A 19,056-nucleotide genomic window follows, 5' to 3' on the forward strand; every position below is an offset into this window, starting at 1 on the left:
AGTACTATTAATGGCACACATTACCTGTCTTTCATATCTTTGAATTACTTTATTTTGAGAGCATGCTTCCTGAAGTTATATGCCTTTTCATAGCAAAATGGCTTGCTGTGTTCATGAGTAAAAGTTTAAGTTCTGAAAATACAAAATTTAATGATAGATGTTGGCGACTCAGGAGCTTATATAGTAAAAAGGCTGAGAGAGGAGTGAGCATAGGATACAGTGTGGGCATTGCCAGGGTCATCTTGAGAGTACGTCAGTCTTAGGACAGTACCAGGTGGGAGTTCTTCCCCTCCCCAACATTTCAGCTGCTGCACGTGTATCCTAGGGACGCCAGTCTCAGGACAGTACTGATGGAAGTCATGAGTTTTCTTCCTGGGAAATGTATGGAAGCATGTATTGCACAGGACTGCCCTCTGATCAACTGTGACCATCTTCATGAATTCAGCTATGCCTGTTTGTCATAAAAGATGGTCACAGCTGAGCTTATTGACTTGACCTCCCCTCACAGAAGTGGGTAGTAGGAGTGTCAATGAGACTTCACACGACTATTCAATCATTTCTCCCAATCAGTTGTATTTCTGCCCCCATTGTATGTGGCCTGGGGTCTTTGGAAGGGGCTAGTGTATTAGGTTGGGGAAGACTAGGAGAAGGGGTCCCATCTGTGCAGCATCATTGGCAGTTCATTCTGGGGGTATATTTTATTTATTTATTTATTTATTGTGTGTGTGTGTGTGTGTGTGTGTGTGTGTGTGTGTGTGTGTGACTAATTTGGGTTCACCAATGCTCTTGTTAGTAACCCCTTACTCTGTAAGTTATTTCCAATGAACTTGTTGGATTCCCCAGGGAAAGCTTAGATGGGCATTGCTTAGACCCTTCCCAGAGTGCAATTCTCAAGACAGGATGTATACAGTATTAGGTGCTTCAGAGCCCCAGAAGAATTTTCTTCACAGGCCAAGTCTTTCTCCCTTTGCAGTTTTCTTTTAGATAAATTCATTAGCATAGATTTCAAATGCACCTGGACAGATAACCGGAGCAGTAGAAACAATACAGCCTACTGAACATACCTACACAGTGAGTGTTTCTAAGTGAGCCTAAGTGTTCTCAGCTTCCAATTCTTTCAACAATCAACTTAGTGTTTAGCAAGGGCATATGTGTGTGTGTGTGTGTGTGTGTGTGTGTTGTACACATGTATGTATATGCACATGTTGGGGGATACTGTGAAGCAAGGATGTAAGAGGTGTGATATGAAACTGGCCATAGTTGTACATGCCTTTAAACCCAGCACTCAGGAAGCAGAGGCAGTTGGATCTCTGTAGTTTGAGGCCAGCCTGGTCTATAGAATGAGTTCCAGGACAGCCAGGGCTATATAGTGAAAGCCTGTCTTGAAACAAACAAACAAATACACAAACAAACAAACAAACAAACGGAGGCATGGCGAGCACTTGTTTGAGGGTAGACTAGTTGAAACACCCTTAAAAACAAAACGAAAAGGGATGACTGTGGGAGATTCCAAAGAGAACTTTACATTTTGGAGGATTCAAGGTAGGATATTTGGGCTAGATATGAAAGAGTTGATCCTGTCGCGCAGAAAGGGAAGAGGAAAGTGAAGAAATAGAAAACTGCAAAAACTCAGGCACAGTATTTTGTGGGAAGAGGAGGTGATTTCAGAGTAGTTTGGTACATGCCAGCGGTGGTTAGAACCACTGGTTATGGAGAGTGGGTAGTACTGTGAACAAAGGTTCACCATTAATGAGTCGATGTTTAGTGTCTTTAGCTATGTAATTTTGTGTCAATCATAGGTTAAGGATGAGGCCTAGTTGGACTCTTAAAAATTATTGTGTGCATCAGTATGACCCTCTTTGTAAACAACATTAGTTTGGCTAGGCTATAGAATCCCCACATGTCAGACACCAACTTTTACAACTTCGTTGTTAGATAGATCAGTAGCATTTAGCATGGCAAGTGGAGAACTTTCTCAAATTCTTTAGTTTTAGAAGATATCAGCTTCTTAAATATAACACCAATGGTTTCCCTTTTCCAATAGCATCAATTACTCTATTATTGAGTAGAGTATTATTATAAGTTATTTTAGATTGAAAGTATCCTCAGAGAGACATCAACTTCAGACCCTGGCAAAGCTCTGAGTCACTGAACAAGGTTTGAGCTTCATTAGAATTGTACTGCTGGGGTCTAGGTTTTCATGGTAGAGCCCTGGCTTAGACATCGAGAAGGAAAGGAGTGTCTGTCTTATCACTAGAGGCCCTGTGCCTTGCATAGTATCAGCCACACAGTAGATGTTCAGCAATTGGTTTTTAATTGAACCTGTGGTTTTCCAGTGCATTTCCCCCTGCCACATTGTATTCAAAGTGTATTTTATTTTTGAGATGGAGCTCATGTTTTAATCTGTAACTGCTTCTCCTTATCCACTATGCACAAATCCACTTTCATGGTCCATCTTAGAGCTCACATTACACTGCTGAGTCTGTAGCATTGCCTGGGTTGTAGGTGAACGCGAATAGAGTAGTCCCACACTAGCTCAGAACTGAGTATAATAAAGGTCTCTTTATTTAGGGGGCGGACTCACAGATCACAGTCTTCTGCATGAGCAGGGAACAGGAACCGAATCCAGCAGCCAAGAGAGAGCAAGTGTGCATACTTTTTGGTAACCAAGATCACACCAACCTGGTCCAGCATCTCAAAGGCCATTGGCTGAAGGAGTTTCCCTAGCACCTCCCCCTTTGATCTAAATAAGAGAGTTCCAAACCCAATACAAAACTATATACAATAAGAACAGATATCAAGTATAACATTAGAATTACAACCAGCTTAAACAATATTAAGCAAGAAACATATTCTAAATGTTTTAATAATTATTCTATTCTAAGAAGTCTAAGTCGTATTAGAAATGGCTTGACTAAGTCACGAGAGGAAAGTAACTATGACTATCTAGTCTTCAACCCTATTGAAGACCTGAGAAGGGAGATAATATTGAAATAGATAGGAAGTGCCATCAAGCAACTTCCAAAATGCAATAAATGCAGAGATAACTGGCTACCTGGGCAATCATCCAAAGTCTCTTGCAATGTTGGGGCAACCAACTTTGGCTAAGGCCTAGAGTAACTGACAGTCCATTTCAGAGGCAGGAAAGTTTTCAAAACCATCTTACCCTGTCTTGGCAAGGTTTGACAGTCTTTTTTCTTGTATCCTACTTGTTCTGTCCAGACACTATGCATTTTGTCAGTGGTTGAGGCATGGGCAGTTCTTTGCCCAAAGGCCAGTTTTGCCAAGAAGAAAACAAGCTTCAAGTGGAGTGTCTTCGGTGCTCTCTCTCAGGAATAGATCATTGCTACCAGGAACAATCATGTCTTATGTCAACAAAACCCTAAGTTATTTAAATGCCATATTCTACAGTTCTTTGAAGTGGTTGAAGATTACCTATCTATGCAGAATACAATCTTTATGTATCTAAAGAACCTGATTAGTCTAACTATAAGTCTGACAAACATAGATGACTATTGACCTATAATATTTAATACCTGTATAACTTAAAGACTAGGACTTTATATTAGAATATTAAACAATCTTTAAATGACTGCAGCAAATGAGGGCAATGATCTCAAAATGTAAACAATGTATAAGTATCTTGATCAGAGGTAGAAATGTATAGCACAATATTGGTGTGGGAAGTCCTTCTGTATATGTGATTCTTTTTTTGGTTAATGAATAAAGAAACTGCTTTGAGCCTATAGCAGAGCAGAAGAGAGCTAGGTGGGGAAAGCTAAGATGAATACTGGGAGAAGAAAGATGGAGTCAGGGAGATACCATGAAGCTGCGAGAGGAGAAAGACATAAGCTGCCAGATGAAACCTTGCTCGTAGGCCACAAACCTCGTGGTAAAATATAAAATAATAGAAATGGGTTAATTTAAGAGATAAGAGTGAGCTAGAAATATGCACAAGCTAATAGGCCAAGCAGTGTTGTAATTAATACAGTTTCTGTGTGGTTATTTCAGGGCTGAGCAGCTGGGAACAAACAATCAGCTTCCGACAACACAACATGATAAAAATATCCTAAAATTGTATCAATATACAAAATGTCAAGCATTACGTATACAATATGACAAAATAACATTGAATGGGTGTACACATATTGTAAACAGAAATAAAAGCATATTCAATATAACAAAATTTGAATTTGTATCAATATACAAGAATCTATACCAATGTAAATTGTCTATAAATAATAGCTCACAACTATTCACTCTATGACTCACTATTATTATTAGTGTGAATAAGCTCACACTAATCTACCTATTATCCCACCCAATTTTCATTTTCCCCCCAAAGATCCCTGAGCCTACATAATTTCCACCCCAACCCCCAACCCTATACCAGTTATAATCAAGCCCTATGATGTCCCTAACTCTGAGGACAAATTTTGTTGGGAGAGGGAATATCTTCTACAATTACTTTCAGCTGTCATGGGGGCGGTGTTCTTTTTATGGATCCTGTAAAACCAAAATGATGGTTAAGTTTCAAGATTACTGTCTGGTATTATTGTAAATAGTCTCTGAGTAGTCGATGGGTTTTTTTTTTTTAAATTTTTACTTGAAGTTCTAGCCAGAATGTTGCAAGAAGGTGCACCATTTCAGCTAATCAAGTTGAAACTATCTTGAGCAGCTGGTACCCCAAACCGATCTTAAAGTAGCGCTATCAACATCATGACATCATATCAACCAGGTAGAGTCGTTGTTGTGGGGCCCCATCTTTTTCCTGGAAACTTCAAAGATTACTGCAGGAAAATTCATTGTTCATTCTGGAAAACTTAAAAATTATTCATATAGATATATACTCAATGAAAGGTATGATAGAGACAAAAATAGGTATGGAGAGAAGTAAAATTTTTTCTTCTTTCTGTCCCATACCAGATGGTTTCTGACATACGACAGAATCTCTGAATTTTTCTTTTAACAACATGCATGGATTTAGAGGATAGTCATTGTCCAACTACAAAGTCAGCTTTGATTTTTAAGTGAGTTCACGACTATTATTATACTGATATATACACATGTAGTCAGGTAATTAAATTTTACCCTGTAGATGACCTGTCCTCATAAATCAGATTTCTCTTTGCTTGGTGATCCTTTCTGGATAGTTATTTTTTCTTCTTTAGGCATCTAGATGTTCTCTTGACTTTTTGAAGATGAGTAATTTCCTACAAAGACAAGAATAGAATCCTGCCCCAAACCTAATGAGGTTTCCTTACCATTTGTATGATGATCACCTGTGTGGATGAGCTGTCATTTCTCTTTCTCAAGAGGTTTCTCCTTTTCAAACTGAATCTTTATTAATTTTGATTTTGATGGTATTCATAGCTTTTCTTCTCCTGTGGAAACAAGAGAGAAACCCTTTCCCCAACATAGCACATCTTCTGGTTTCCATTATGAGGTCAAAGAATCCGTAAAATATACCAACTGATTTAATTTTTTTTCTATTATCCAATGTCTTTCTGCTGCTGTAGTTTCTTTCTCATTACCATTAAAAAATTCAAGGTTAATGAAGCATTATGCAATCTATTTCTCGGGGTATTTTCCATTCCTTTCTGTTTGACAAATCATTTATAGTTCATTTTGATCTTTCTATAACTGTCTGACCAGTAGGATTTGTGGTGTACCTGTAATATGTTTTATATTATATTAAGGTGGGTCTGGGTGGCCGGGAAACAAACAAGCAGTCTCTGTCTGCAATGAGTGATGCATTTCTAGGTGCAGATTGCTCTCAAAACATATCTTGTGTGTGTGTGTGGGTGTGTGTGTATTCCCAGGTAAATGATTATAATGATTCAAAGAGATTTACTTTTTAACACTACAAAAAAATAAATTTATCTGACTATTATTAGTTACTTATGAATAAACCTGGTATTTTTCATGTTGGATCAGAGCAGCTAAAGTTGTCCATGGGTGAAGTAATATGATCATAAATTAAGCACCAGTTTTCTGCTAGGATGACTTGACTTTGTAAAGATAGCAGTACATTGGGTGCTCAGTGGCAATTTCAAATGTTTGAATGTGAAAGTTAGGCAGTTGGTACTGACTCTACCTGGCTCAAACTCCAGTTGATATATCCTTTTTCATTAAGTGACTGGTGTGGGATTTTTACAGAGAAACCTTGCCTTGAAAAACCAAAAACCCCAAAATCCAACCAACCAAGCAAACAAACAAAAGACAGTGACTTAGAGTTCTCAGTAAGGGGAGAACTGTGGTTCTAGCCCTTCTGCAGCCTAAGTCAGGAACTGTGGGCATCTCTTTTCCAGCTATGAATATATAATGCAAATGGCTAGACATTTACAAGGGTTGCCTGGGTGTAATTCATAAAGAATTTATTTCTTAAATTTTTTTTTCTGAATGATGAAGACAATACTTCCCAATTTAAAGAGAGTACTATCCTTAAAAAATGAACTTTTTTGAATTTAAAAATTTTGGGGGATCTTGGGGGTGGTGTGGGATGAGGGTAAGGGGAGATGGGGAGAGAAAAGTGAGAAGGGAAGGAGGGGGGAACTTGGGGAAACAGGAGGATTGGGATAAAGGAAGGTTGGACAGGGGAGCACGGAAACACAATTCTTAGTTAAGGGATCCACCTTAGGGTTGGCAAGAGACTTGACCGTAGAGTGGCTCCCAGGAGCCCAGGGTGATGTCCCCAGATAGTCCCTTGGGCAGCTGAGGATAGGGAACCTGAAAAGACCCTATCCTATAGCAATACTGATGAATATCTTGCATATCACCATAGAACCTTCATCTGGTGATGGATGGAGATAGAGACAGAGACCCACACTGGAGCACTGGACTGAGCTCCCAAGGTCCCAATGAGGAGCGGAAGGAGGGAAAAGATGAGCAAGGAAGTCAGGACCACGAGGGGTGCACCCACCCACTGAGACAGTGGGGCTGATCTTATTGGGAGCTCACCAAGGCCAGCTGGACTATGACTGAAAAAGCATGGGATAAAACCGGACTCTCTGAACATGGCGAACAATGAGGACTGATGAGAAGCCAAGGACAATGGCACCGGGTTTTGATCCTACTTCATGTTCTGGCTTTGTGGGAGCCTAGCCAGTTTGGATGTTCACCTTCCTAGACATGGACAGAGCCGGGCGGACCTAGGACTTTTCACAGGCAGGGAACCCTGACTGCTCTTTGGACTGGAGAGGGAGGGGGAGAGGAGTTTGGGGGGAGGGGGAGGGAAATGGGAGGTTGGGAGGAGGCGGATACTTTTTCCCCCCTTTTCTCAATAAAAAAAATTAAAAAAAATTTGGGTTGTAATTTCATATATAAATGATTTTGTCAAATGCTTTTTCAGCATCTAATGAAGTGACCATATGGTGTTTTCTTTCAGTTTATTTATATGATATATTACATTGATAGATTTTCATATGTTGGAACAGCCCTGCATCTCTGGAATGAAACCTACTTGATCATGATGGATGATTTTTTTTTTTTGATGTGTTCTTGGATTTGGTTTGCCCGTATTTTATGAGAATTTTTGCATCCGTGTTCATGAATGAGATTGGCTTGTAATTCTCTTTCTTGGTTGAGTCTTTGTGCAGTTTTGGTATCAGGATAACTGTGGTCTCGTAAAGAGGCAATGACCCTTCTGTTTCTATAATGTGGAACACTTTGAGGAGTATAGGTATTAGCTCTTCTTGAAAGTTTTGGTAGAATTCTGTACTAAAACCATCCAGCCCTGGGATTTTCTTGTTTGGGAGGTTTTTGATGATAGCTTCTATCTCCTTGCAGCTTATAGGTCTATTTAGATTGTTCACCTGGTCTTAATTTAATTTTGGTATATGATATCTATCTAAAAAATTGTCCATTTCTTTTTATGTTTTCTAATTTTGTGGAGTACAGGTTTTTGTAGTAAGACCTAATGATTCTTTGAATTTCCTCAGTGTTCGCTGTTATGTCCCCCTTTTCATTTCTGATTTTGTTGCTTTTGATGTTCTCTCTCTACCTTTTGCAACCCCACATCAAACAAAGGACTGACCTCCAAAATATATAAAGAACTCAAGAACTCAAAAAATTAGACATTAAAATTTTAAATAACCCAATTAAAAAATGGGGTACTGAACTAAACAGAAGAATTTCAAATGCCCAAAAGATACTTAAGGACAAGTTCAACTTCCTAAGCTATCAGAGAAATGCAAATCAAAACAACTCTGAGATACCATCTTATAGCTGTCAGAATGGCTAAGATCAAAAACACTAATGATAGCTTATGCTGGAGAGGATGTGGAGTAAGGGGAACACTCATCCATTGTTGGTGGAAATGCAAATTCGTGAAACCATTTTGGAAATCAGTGTGGTGGTTTCTCATAAAACTGGGAATCAGCCTTCCTCAGGATCCAGCAATACCACTCTTAGGAATATACCTAAAAGATGCTCAATCGTACTACAAAAGCATTTGTTCAACTATGTTCATAGCAGCAATGTTTGTAATAGCCAGAATCTGGAAACAACCTAGGTGTTCCTCAACTGAAGAATGGATAAAGAAAGTGTGGGTCATCTACACATTAGAGTACTACGCAGCTGTAAAAGCAATGACATCTTGAATTTTGCATGCAAATGAATAGAATTAGAAAACACTATCCTGAGTGAGTTAACCCAGACCTCCCCAAAATGAATATGGTATGCACTCACTCATAAGTGGATACTAACCATGAACAAACTACATTGAGCCTATAGTTCATGATCCTAGAGAAGCTAAGTAATAAGGTGAACCCAAAGAAAAACATGTATAGACCCACCTGGAAATTGGAAACAGACAAGGTAATCAGACAAAATTTGGGAGCATGAGGGCAGGGGGTAGAAGGAAGGTGAGAAGGGGAAGGTTGAGGAGAACTTGAGGGAATGGGATAGTCGAGATGTGGAGGAAGGACAGATATGAGAGCAAGGAAAGAGATACCCTGATTGAGGGAGCCATTATGGGGTTAGCAAGAAACCTGGTTCTTGAAAAATGTCGAGATGACCACAGCTAAGACCCTAAGCAATAGAGGAAAGGGTGTCTGAACTGGCTTTGCCCTGTAGTCAGACTGATGATTATCTTAAATATCACCATAGAACATTCCTCCAACAACAGATGGAAACCGAGGCAGAGACCCACATTGGAGCACTGGACTGAGCTCCCAAGATCCAGTTGAAGAGTGGAAGGAGTAAGAGTATGAGCAAGGAAGTCAAGACCATGAGGGGTTCATCCACTGAGACAGTGTGCCTGAGCTAATGGTAGCTCACCAATTTCAACTGGACTGGAAGTGAACAAGCATGGGAACAAACTAGTCCCTCTGAATGTGTGGTTGACAGTTGGGGCAGACTGAGGGGCCACTGACAGTGGCACTGGGATTTATCTCTACTGCATGTACTGGCTTCTTGGGATCTTATTCTCTTTGGATGTAAACCTTGCCCAACCTAGATATAGTAGGGAGGGCCTTGGACTTTCCACTGGGCGGGGTGCATTGCCCTCTCTTAGGATTGGAGGGGGTAAGGTGGGAGGGTGTGTGTGCAGGGAATGGGACGGGACTGGGAGGAGGGGAGGGAGTGGGAATTTGGATTGGTATTTTTAAAAAAGTAATAAAATAAAAAATAAATACTTAATGATGCAATACATAATAAGCACATAAGTGATATAGTTACATCATTTCATGCTTTGATCTATCCTCCACCTCCTTCCATATCCCTGCTCTCAAATTTATGACCTTGTTATCTACAATTATTATTCAGAAATGAATATGTGTATATGTTGTTTTGCATATATATTTGTGTATATATGTTTTATCATAAAGTAGCCTTAAATTAAGCAAAATCATCTTTGTGGGGTTTTGAATGGATGCATCTTAAGTGTACAGCTGAGTAATGTGTAGACCCATATAATCACTTCTCAAGTCAAGATAGAAACATTTCCATCTCCCCAGAAAGTCACCTCACACCCCTCTTTGTAGTCAGCCCCTCCACACACTGTTCAAGGTGATTATTAATCTGTCACTACAAGTTGGCCTTGCCTCTCCTAGTCCTTCATGGAAATGGCATCACACAGCTTATATACCCTTTCTGTTCAGCATCTCTCGCTCACTTTGGTATTCTGGAAAGTCATTGGCATTGATACAGTTATTGGTAGTATATTTTTATTGTTTACTAGTGTATGAATATCTTTCTGTTAGTCATCTATTGGTGGCCATTTGGGTTTCTTTTCCTCTCAGTTTTAGCTTTGATGAATAAAGTTGCTACTACAGACAGCCTTTGTGTGGGTGCATGTTTTCATTTCATTTTGCTACTACCCAGGTGTAGAGTTTATATCTGTGGATGTTTAATCTTTCAGAAACTGCTGAGCTGTTTTATGAACCCCCTTTACCACTTGTCTTTTCCTAGTAACATCTGACTTACTTCATCCTCCTGAAAGGTTAGCATTGCCAGTCTTTTCAGTCTTAGCCCATCTAATGGGATTTGCAGTATCACTGTATTGTTTTATTCCTCCCAAATGGCTAAGGTAGTTGATTATCATTTGTGTTTATTGATCAATAATATATCTTAAAAAAAGACAGGGTCTCATGTGCCTCAGGCTGGCTTCAAGCTTATTATGTAGCCAAGGATGACCTTGAACCTCTAATCATTCCTCATGTCTTGAGTACTGGGATTATAGGCCATGCCTAGTTTGTGTGGTGATGGGGCTTGAAGCCAAGGCTTTATGTATGCTAGGCAAGCATCTACCAAATAAACCATCTCTCTCACCCTCTCACCTGCCTTCTTTCATGAAAACTCTGTTCAAGCCTTGTTGCCATTAAAAATAGACTTTAAACTGTGTAGCCGGCTTCTCTAAGAAGCTAAAAGAAAGGATCTATTATAGCAGTCATAAGAATAACTTGCTGTGTTAGAATACTGAATGTTTTAGGTGCTGTCTTTAAATTTTAGTTGTGTTAAACTGTAGTAATATATTCTTCATACTATTATCTAGTTTGTTACCAGTTAATTACTAATTAACTACTAGTCAATACCTAAACAATTGTTAGTAGTTATTAATCTATTTACCTATGAAATTGAAGTGCAAGTAGATGGGATAATTTTCTTATGGTGGCACATCTGGTGGGGGGGGAGATAAGGAAGTCTGTGGAAGGCCTTTGCCAGAGTCCATTCTAAAAGTGTTATGTAGGATTAAGAGGTTTTTTTTTTAAAAAAAATACACGTGGAAATGTGCAGATGGTTGGTAGATCCTTGAGGGCCTGTGGGTATGTGAGAGTCTGTGGGCATGAGGGAGTTCCTACCTCAGGGTATTTTCAAATGTTATTTTATTTTAGTCATAGTCAGTTAACCTTCAGTGGATTTAACAGATACATCAAGAGTTTTGCTTCAATACCTGCTTCAGGGGAACTTGTTGCATACTTTCTCAATAGGCTGCTCTTCAGTTTTAATCATACTTATAATCTAATTAATATAAATATTTACCTACTAGATGACTGTTTATGTAGATCATAAGCTCTATTGGACCCAGCAGGCAGGTACAGTTTTTGGGATGGTGTACTTAGTAAGTATTTGCTAAATGGATAGACAGATAGATACTCAAGTGTGAATGGGTTCTCACTTCCCAGCCTCTGTAAACTTAGTGCATCACTGATGGTTTCCTTTTTCTCCTATTAAAAATCATATAGTAAAATTTATTCAACGATGTAGCCACTACCACAATCACGACACAGAATAGGTTTTAATCTTCCCACCAAAAATTCCCTCTTGTTAACTGTTTGTGGTTAAACTCTACACACCCAGCCTTTACTCAATAGCAACCACTGAGAACTGTTCACTTTACATTAGCCTGAGATCTTTTCTCATTTTCCATTTTGGTTTCTCTGTACTGTAGCTGTCTTAGTGGTCAGTGACACTCCCATAGTTAAATGATTTATAACTTTAAAGCAATTAATTAATTACCAATTTATGCCTCACATGAAACAATTTGAGTCAATAACTTGACCACTAAGCAGAAGAAGGAAAAGAAGAAAAAGAAGAAGAAGAAGAAGAAAAAGAAGAAGAAGAAGAAGAAGAAGAAGAAGAAGAAGAAGAAGAAGAAGAAGAAGAAAAGGAGTGTGAGATCGGCTGGGTTTTGTTAGCAGCATATTATTCTACTCTTCTATGAGCTCTAAACGGAATGGCCCTCTTTGCTTTTCTTTGCCTGAACTCAAGCATCAGGGTCTTGTGTATGTCATTGTAATGGCCTCCATATTGGGTCCACATTTCTGATATTTTCATCCTGTGCAGTCTCTCATTCCACCTCTAGAGAAACGTCTAAGACTTTAAGACCTCCAAAGCCCCTCTCATGGGCACACTACTGAGTCATGGTGCCAGTACAACATTCATACTTCTTCACGAGACCCTTGTTCACTTCTGAGTCATCTTTACAGAGTCTGTTTACTACACTGTATGATGTTCTAGTGTTCCAAAACTAGTTGGCATTTCCAAAGGTGTTCTGTGTTTGTTCAGCTGTCCTGAAGGCTTTTCTTCACTTATCTGCCAGTGAGCATCTATTATTAAAGACAACACTCATGTTACCTCTTGCTTGCTTTCTAAACAGCACATGACTGTTTTCCCTTTTGTCCCCACAGTTAAATCTCTATCTACCTGTCATAAAACCTGTCTAACAGCGTCTTATGCTCACATGCTTATCTTTCACCCAGTAGAAATTCTCTCTGAGCTAAGTCTGTCTCTTGTTTCTTTGAATGCCAGTGTCTTGAACAGCACTCGCGTGTATAGGTGCCCAACAACCATTCTTATAACTGATTAATATATAATTTCCTCATTCCATCCCCCTCCTTTCCCTTGTATGTCTGCCATTTCCTAGCTCCTTCCAAAACTCACGATCTCCTATTCTTTAGCCATTGTCGCTATATATACGTATAAACGTAAATGAAGAGTCACATACATACAACCTGCCAAATCTATTCAATGCTGCCTGCATGCATAGAGCTGACCATTTGGTGTTGGGTAATCAATCCAGGGGTTCATCGCTGGGGAAGATTAATTCTCCCTCCTCAGCAGTTGTTAATTTCTTGTAGTTCTTCATCTAGGGGTGGAGTCTGTGGGGTTTTTCCCATCTATGTTGGGATGTCCAACTAGCATTAGAATTGTTCAGGTCTTGTTTAGGCAGCCATGCTGTGTGCTCAGGAAACATTTGATGAATGTACCAATGAATAAAGTTTTTACTGTACCGCTCATTGAGTGCTTTAATACATTTTATAGTGTGCTTAAAATATATCTAGTTATTGATATATTAGATTCCTATTTAGATACTAACTATTTTCTTTCTGCATATGTCTGTGTGTGCATGTGCGTGTGTGTGCCTATGCAGATGTGAATTCACATATGTGGAGGCCAGAATTTGGCATCAGGTGTCTTCCTCAGTCACTCTCCATTAATGTTTTTGAGACAGGGTCTCTCATTGATCCTGAATCTTGCTGATTTGGCTACATGAATTGACCAGCAAAGCTCCAGTGACCTTCATGCTTCCATTTCCCCAGCAAAGACGAGAAACACTTGTCCACTACTCCTGGCTTTTTATGTGGGTTCAGGAGGCTTGAACTCAGATCCTCATGCTTGCATACCAAGTTAGTGGACTGAGCTGTTTTTCCAGCCACTGATCATCCTGCTTTGACATTTTCTTTAGACTTCTGTCAGGCAGCATGCATCTATGTGCGGCTTTGCCATTTGCCATTATTTCAACCAGGATTACCCAGAGCTGTTTGCTTGCGTATAGAAACTCAGTTTGCAACCATGGAAATAAAAAAGGGAAAAGCAGGAGATGTCGAAAGTGAACATGAATTTCCTGCTGGTGTCTAACTGGCTTTGAACTTCCTCTAAGCTGGAGCTCAGAGTAAGACCTACTACCACTTGTGCTTGGGCCTGAACGAACTTAACTCACACAACTGGTCATGCTTTTATCTCAGTGTGGTGCTCAGAGATCTGCTTACTTTATGAATTCGCACTGAGACTCTCATGGGGTCCTGGTGCTGAGGTGTTTGGGTTGAACATACTAATGTATTTGTTGTGGAAGTGAAGATTTAGTCTTTTATTTTTTAATGAAAGCAAAAGCATTGAATTTATTCACAGTGTCATAGGTAATGTCATTTCATTATAACAAATAAACCAAATCAAAAACAAACCAAACACAACTGGGACTTTCTTCTTCAAACTCCATCTCCCTCCAGTATCTGGAATTTAAAATGATTTTTGTGGAAAACACCTAGAAATTCAAAGTGAAGAGTTTTTTTTTTTGACTTTATAAACATAGCCCAGCTTAGAACTTGCCATCTTCTGACTTCTACTTCTGGAGCTGAGGGATGACAGACACGGATCACCACACCTAGCTGAAAGTGAAGAGCTGTAGTATTGGTCAGTGGTACACTTAAATGTCGATTTTTCCAGTTCACTCCTGATGTTTCTCTTTGACAGCATTGCAGAATCAGCTGAATTTGCATTCCTAGACCTTCCTGCCATATAGATGTTAGGAGGACAGTGTCAACTTGGAATTTGGGAATAGTTGACCTGGTAGGGAGAGTAGGAACGGGGAGGAAGGTTGCAGAACACACAGCTGCTGCAGGATGCAAGAGATGCACTAGCTCTTAACCTGCTTTCAGTTGTGACTCAAAAAGCTGGCTCAGGTCTCCAGGTTTGGTACAGGTTTCCAGAATATAGGCTTGATCTCACTGGTGGCCTTTTTTTCTGCTATTAGACCCTGGGATTAGAGGTGATTAGTGGAGGGACAGCAGGGAATTCTACATGAGTTTCATAGAACTCCAAGTTGTGTAAATTCCTGAGACACAAGATGTTTTCAGAGAGAGCCTTAACTCAACCATTTCTCAAATGTTGCTTTGATCTTGAATTTGAGGTGAGAGGGCACATCAAAACATCACAGCAGACTCCAGCAACACTTCCACATGTCTCAGTGATATAAACGCTGTGTGTACCCAAGGAGAGGCATCTTCCTTTCTTTCTTTTGGTGTCTTCTTGAAGAAAAGCTACTGTAACAAGCAATTTTCTGTCTATACAGTATAGTTCTAGGCCTGAGGGAATTGGAAGTTGTACGTTCTTACTGTTGGAATCTGGATCTTAAATGTCTCCTGAAGGCTTAAGTGTTGGAAAAAGGCTTGGTCAATGAATTGTGGACTTTTAGGGGAGGTGCTTCAACCTTTAGGACAGCAGTTTCACAGGGATCACATATCAGATATCCTGCACATCAGATATTTATGTTATAATTCACAATAGTAGCAAAATGACAGTTATGAAGTAGCAGTGAAAATTATTTTATGGTTCTGCTCACCATAGCATGAGAACCTGGCAGCAACAGGAAGGCTGAGAACCACAGTTTTGGGAGGTAGCACCTAGTTGGAGGAGGTGGGTTTCTGTGATGTGTCCTTGAGGAGTGTATGAAGAGGTCTTTCTTTCCTAGTCTATTCCCACCCCATCTTCTGATCATTGAGTTGAGCAACTTTGCTTTACTGCAACTTCTGGCTTTGATGTTCATTGTAGTGATGAGGTGAGCAGGCCTGCTTTCATCCCACCCCACTCCCTCACGGCTAGCTTAGCCCCGGAAATAACAACACAGAAACTGTATTCATTTAAACACTGTCTGGCCCATTAGTTCTATTCTTTTATTGGCTAGCTCTTACATATTGATTCAACCCATTTCTAATAATCTGTATCGCCACTTGACTGTGGCTTACTGGGATGAGTCTAACCAGTGTCTGTCTCGGAGAGGAGAGCCATGGCGTCTGCCACACTGCCTTCTGCTCAGCATCCTGTTCTGTCTACACCGCCTACCTAATTTTCTGCCCTATCAAAAAGCCAAGGCAGTGTCTTTATTTAACCAATGAAATCAAAACAAAACAGAAGACCCTCTTGCCAAGAACCCAGTGTCAAACACACCAAATGAACTTGGTCTCAAGTGTGAGCCCGGATGTGTCTATCTCCTTTCGGTTTAATCTTCTCAACTGCTTTGTCACAGCAAGGGAAGGCTGACCAACACCTTTATGATAATTAGACAAACCTTCTGAGTTAGAAAACTAGACAGTGGTGCTCGCAATCTGAATATGGAATAGAGGAGGGAAGGGACCTTAGACACATTGGGGCCAACTCCCTGAAACTACTTTTATCCCTATAAGTCAGGCAGTTGTCTGGCTTCCTAATGACAAAACAATATTAGCCAAGACTGTTTTTCCTTGATGTCATTGACGTTCACAGGGGTTGGCAAGGACCAATGAGCTGCCTGTGCCACTCTGGGGTGGAGTGCTCCAGCACCTGCTGTTCCCGAACCCAGAAAGTTTAATTCAAACTTTTGGACAAGGATCATTTGGGTGGAACATAAAGTCCTGATGCAATTTCTCTTGCTGTCAAATTTCTTTGGCCAGAAAGTCAGAGTGAGCTTTGCATGTTTGTATGACTTTTGTCATGGATTCCACCTGTCAAGCCCCTGTGTTTCCATCTGTATGATATTACCCCCTATAACTTACATAGACTGAACAATAATTTAAGTGTTGTAAAATGCTTGGTATAAAATGGACACATAAATTATACACCCTTTCTTGGATCAAATAACATTTTATGATAATTTAAAATTATTCTCCTTGATGACTACATTTTTCTAAAGTGGGATCGTCAAGACGAGACCTAAAGAAGGAAAGTATACACACACACACACACACACACACACACACACACGCGCGCGCGCACACACACGCACACACACGGGGAGGGGGGGCTTGGGGAAGGACAACAATCTGAGGTGATTTTCTTTCACATAAGCAGCCTGTGTATCCTGTTTGCACTCTGGCAACAGTGCACACAAGCACACAGATCTTCTTCGATGTTGCCCTAAGAAGACTAGGCTCCAACAACTTTTGCACCTATGGCAAACAGTCTCAAAAGGAAAGTCCTTTGAACTGTGCTACTGAAGATGGTTGTGTTTTTTGCAAACAAATTTTTAATGAGTACATTTTACTTCTTCCATTTCGTCACAATTTTGCGTTGGTCTGTCTTATTGCCTCCTCTGTCACTTTGCCCAGCCCAGGTTTTATCCTTCCTTGACTGCTCCCCTTGCCCCCATTTTTTCACTACTTGTTTCCCTGACTTCCCCCACTCCCCACACTTTTAGGCTCCCATCCTTTGCTCATTTTCTTGGGTAAGCTATCCAAAGTTGGCAACTTGCCACCGTGATATAAAGAGTAGCATTGGGAAAGCCCTTTTGTACTTTGAGTTTGGAGAATTCCCTCCTTTCTAACAGCCTTGTGACGTAGTTGATCTCACTTTGAAGAGTGGAGAAATCGTTGTTTAAAGAAGTGTCACAGCAAATAATACCAGATCATGGCACAGCTCATCTTATATTTAATTAATCATATGCTTCATCTGTTTCACAACACTGTCTCCTTTGGTGAGAAGAATTCGGTGATGGCTAGTACTTTCTCTATTCCTAATTCAAAAACACTGTAAATCTTGGCATGGTCTATTAGGGTGTACTTTATGGAGATTCCTGTATTTATGGACTTCTATGTTAGGTGGGTCAAAGGGAAGTTGTCATGGTAGCTAAACTGCTGACAATAAAAAAAAGGGCAAGATCTGGGTGGCTGGTGCCATGAAGGCATCTGGGCCCAGGCTGCTGCTTCGGACCATGTCTGGGATTGTGGCCCTGCAGCTACCAGGGTCTTGGGTGATTTCCATGGCTCTTGTTACTGCCAAGGGCTCTGCAGATATTCCGGATTTGGTCAGTTCCCTGAGACAATGTTGATGCCCAAGAGCTAAGCTGCTGCTAGACCATACTGATCTGGGTGGCCTGCGATGCCACGGGGGCCTTGGTGATGCCTGGGCTCAAGTTGCTGCTAAGGGCCACGTCTGGGTTCATGGACCTGCTGCAGCTGGGTCTGTGATGATGTCTGTGGCCTGTGTTAGTGCAGGGGGTCATTGGAATCACACTGCTCTGAGCCAACCCTGCCCTCACTGGCCTTGAGAAAACTGCCCCTGCCCCTCTGAGGAGATCGCTTGTGTCTCTCCTCTCCCACGCATGAAAGATGCCCCCACCCCTCACCACAGATGTGCACCTCACCTAGGCAGAACCCTAGAGCTGACCATGTGGTCAGGGATGCAGGTGAGCCGACTCTGAGGGTATGAGAGCAACAGAGCTGACCCTGCCATCTTCATCTGCCCTGTGGAGGTATGGGTGAGGGAAAAGATGCTGTGCTCTCCCCACCCCAACCCGCTCCCCAGCCATTAGGACCTACAGCAGGTGAGAGAGTTGGCCCTGGCGTCTCAAGAGTTAGAGAACTAGCACCACCCTGCAGCAGCAGCAGCAGCACACAGGAGAGTGGACCCTGCACCCTGCCTGGGGTGCACGCTAGCACTGAACTTGTCAGGCATGCAGGTGAGCCAGCTCTGAGGGAATGATAGCAGGAGAGCTGACTTCACTTCCCAATCTGAAGAGCGCTCTGCTTGTCGCCTGGGCAAAACAGCAGCACTGACCCTGGCTGTGAGAGTGTGGGTGAGCCGGATCTGAAGACTTGAGAACAGGACAACCGGCCCCGCCCCTTTGCTGTAGGCTGCATTGGGTAAGGTAGCCAAGGCAGTGCTGGATAGCTGGCCCGGGTAATGATGATGAGGGAAAGCTGGCAAGCTCATCAACTCCGTTGCCCCCAGGCCCAGAACCAGGGCTTTGAGTTGGCTCATCCCAACATCCACCTCATCTATGAACTGTTGGAACATGTGAAGAACCTCCAGGTACAAAACAGTAGTATCTCTATGACACAGGATAGCAGCAGGATATCCCAGAGGAGCCCCAGTGAGAGCCCATTAACCCTGGTGTGGTGTAGCAGAAATCAGAGGCCTGAGCCAGACCAATGACTCGAGGCAAGTAAGGATGAATGGACTGTGTGACTCAATGGGCCACACAACAGCTCCCACAAGATTCTCCTTCTTTCCGTCCTCCCTCCCTCCCTTTCTTCCTTCCTTCCTTTCTTGTTTTTTTTTTATTTTTGTTTATTTATTTTTAAA

Source organism: Microtus oregoni, unplaced genomic scaffold (assembly GCF_018167655.1).
Source record: "Microtus oregoni isolate MIOR12 unplaced genomic scaffold, Mior012 000023F_ref0000262, whole genome shotgun sequence".
Classification (NCBI taxonomy): Eukaryota; Metazoa; Chordata; class Mammalia; order Rodentia; family Cricetidae; genus Microtus; species Microtus oregoni.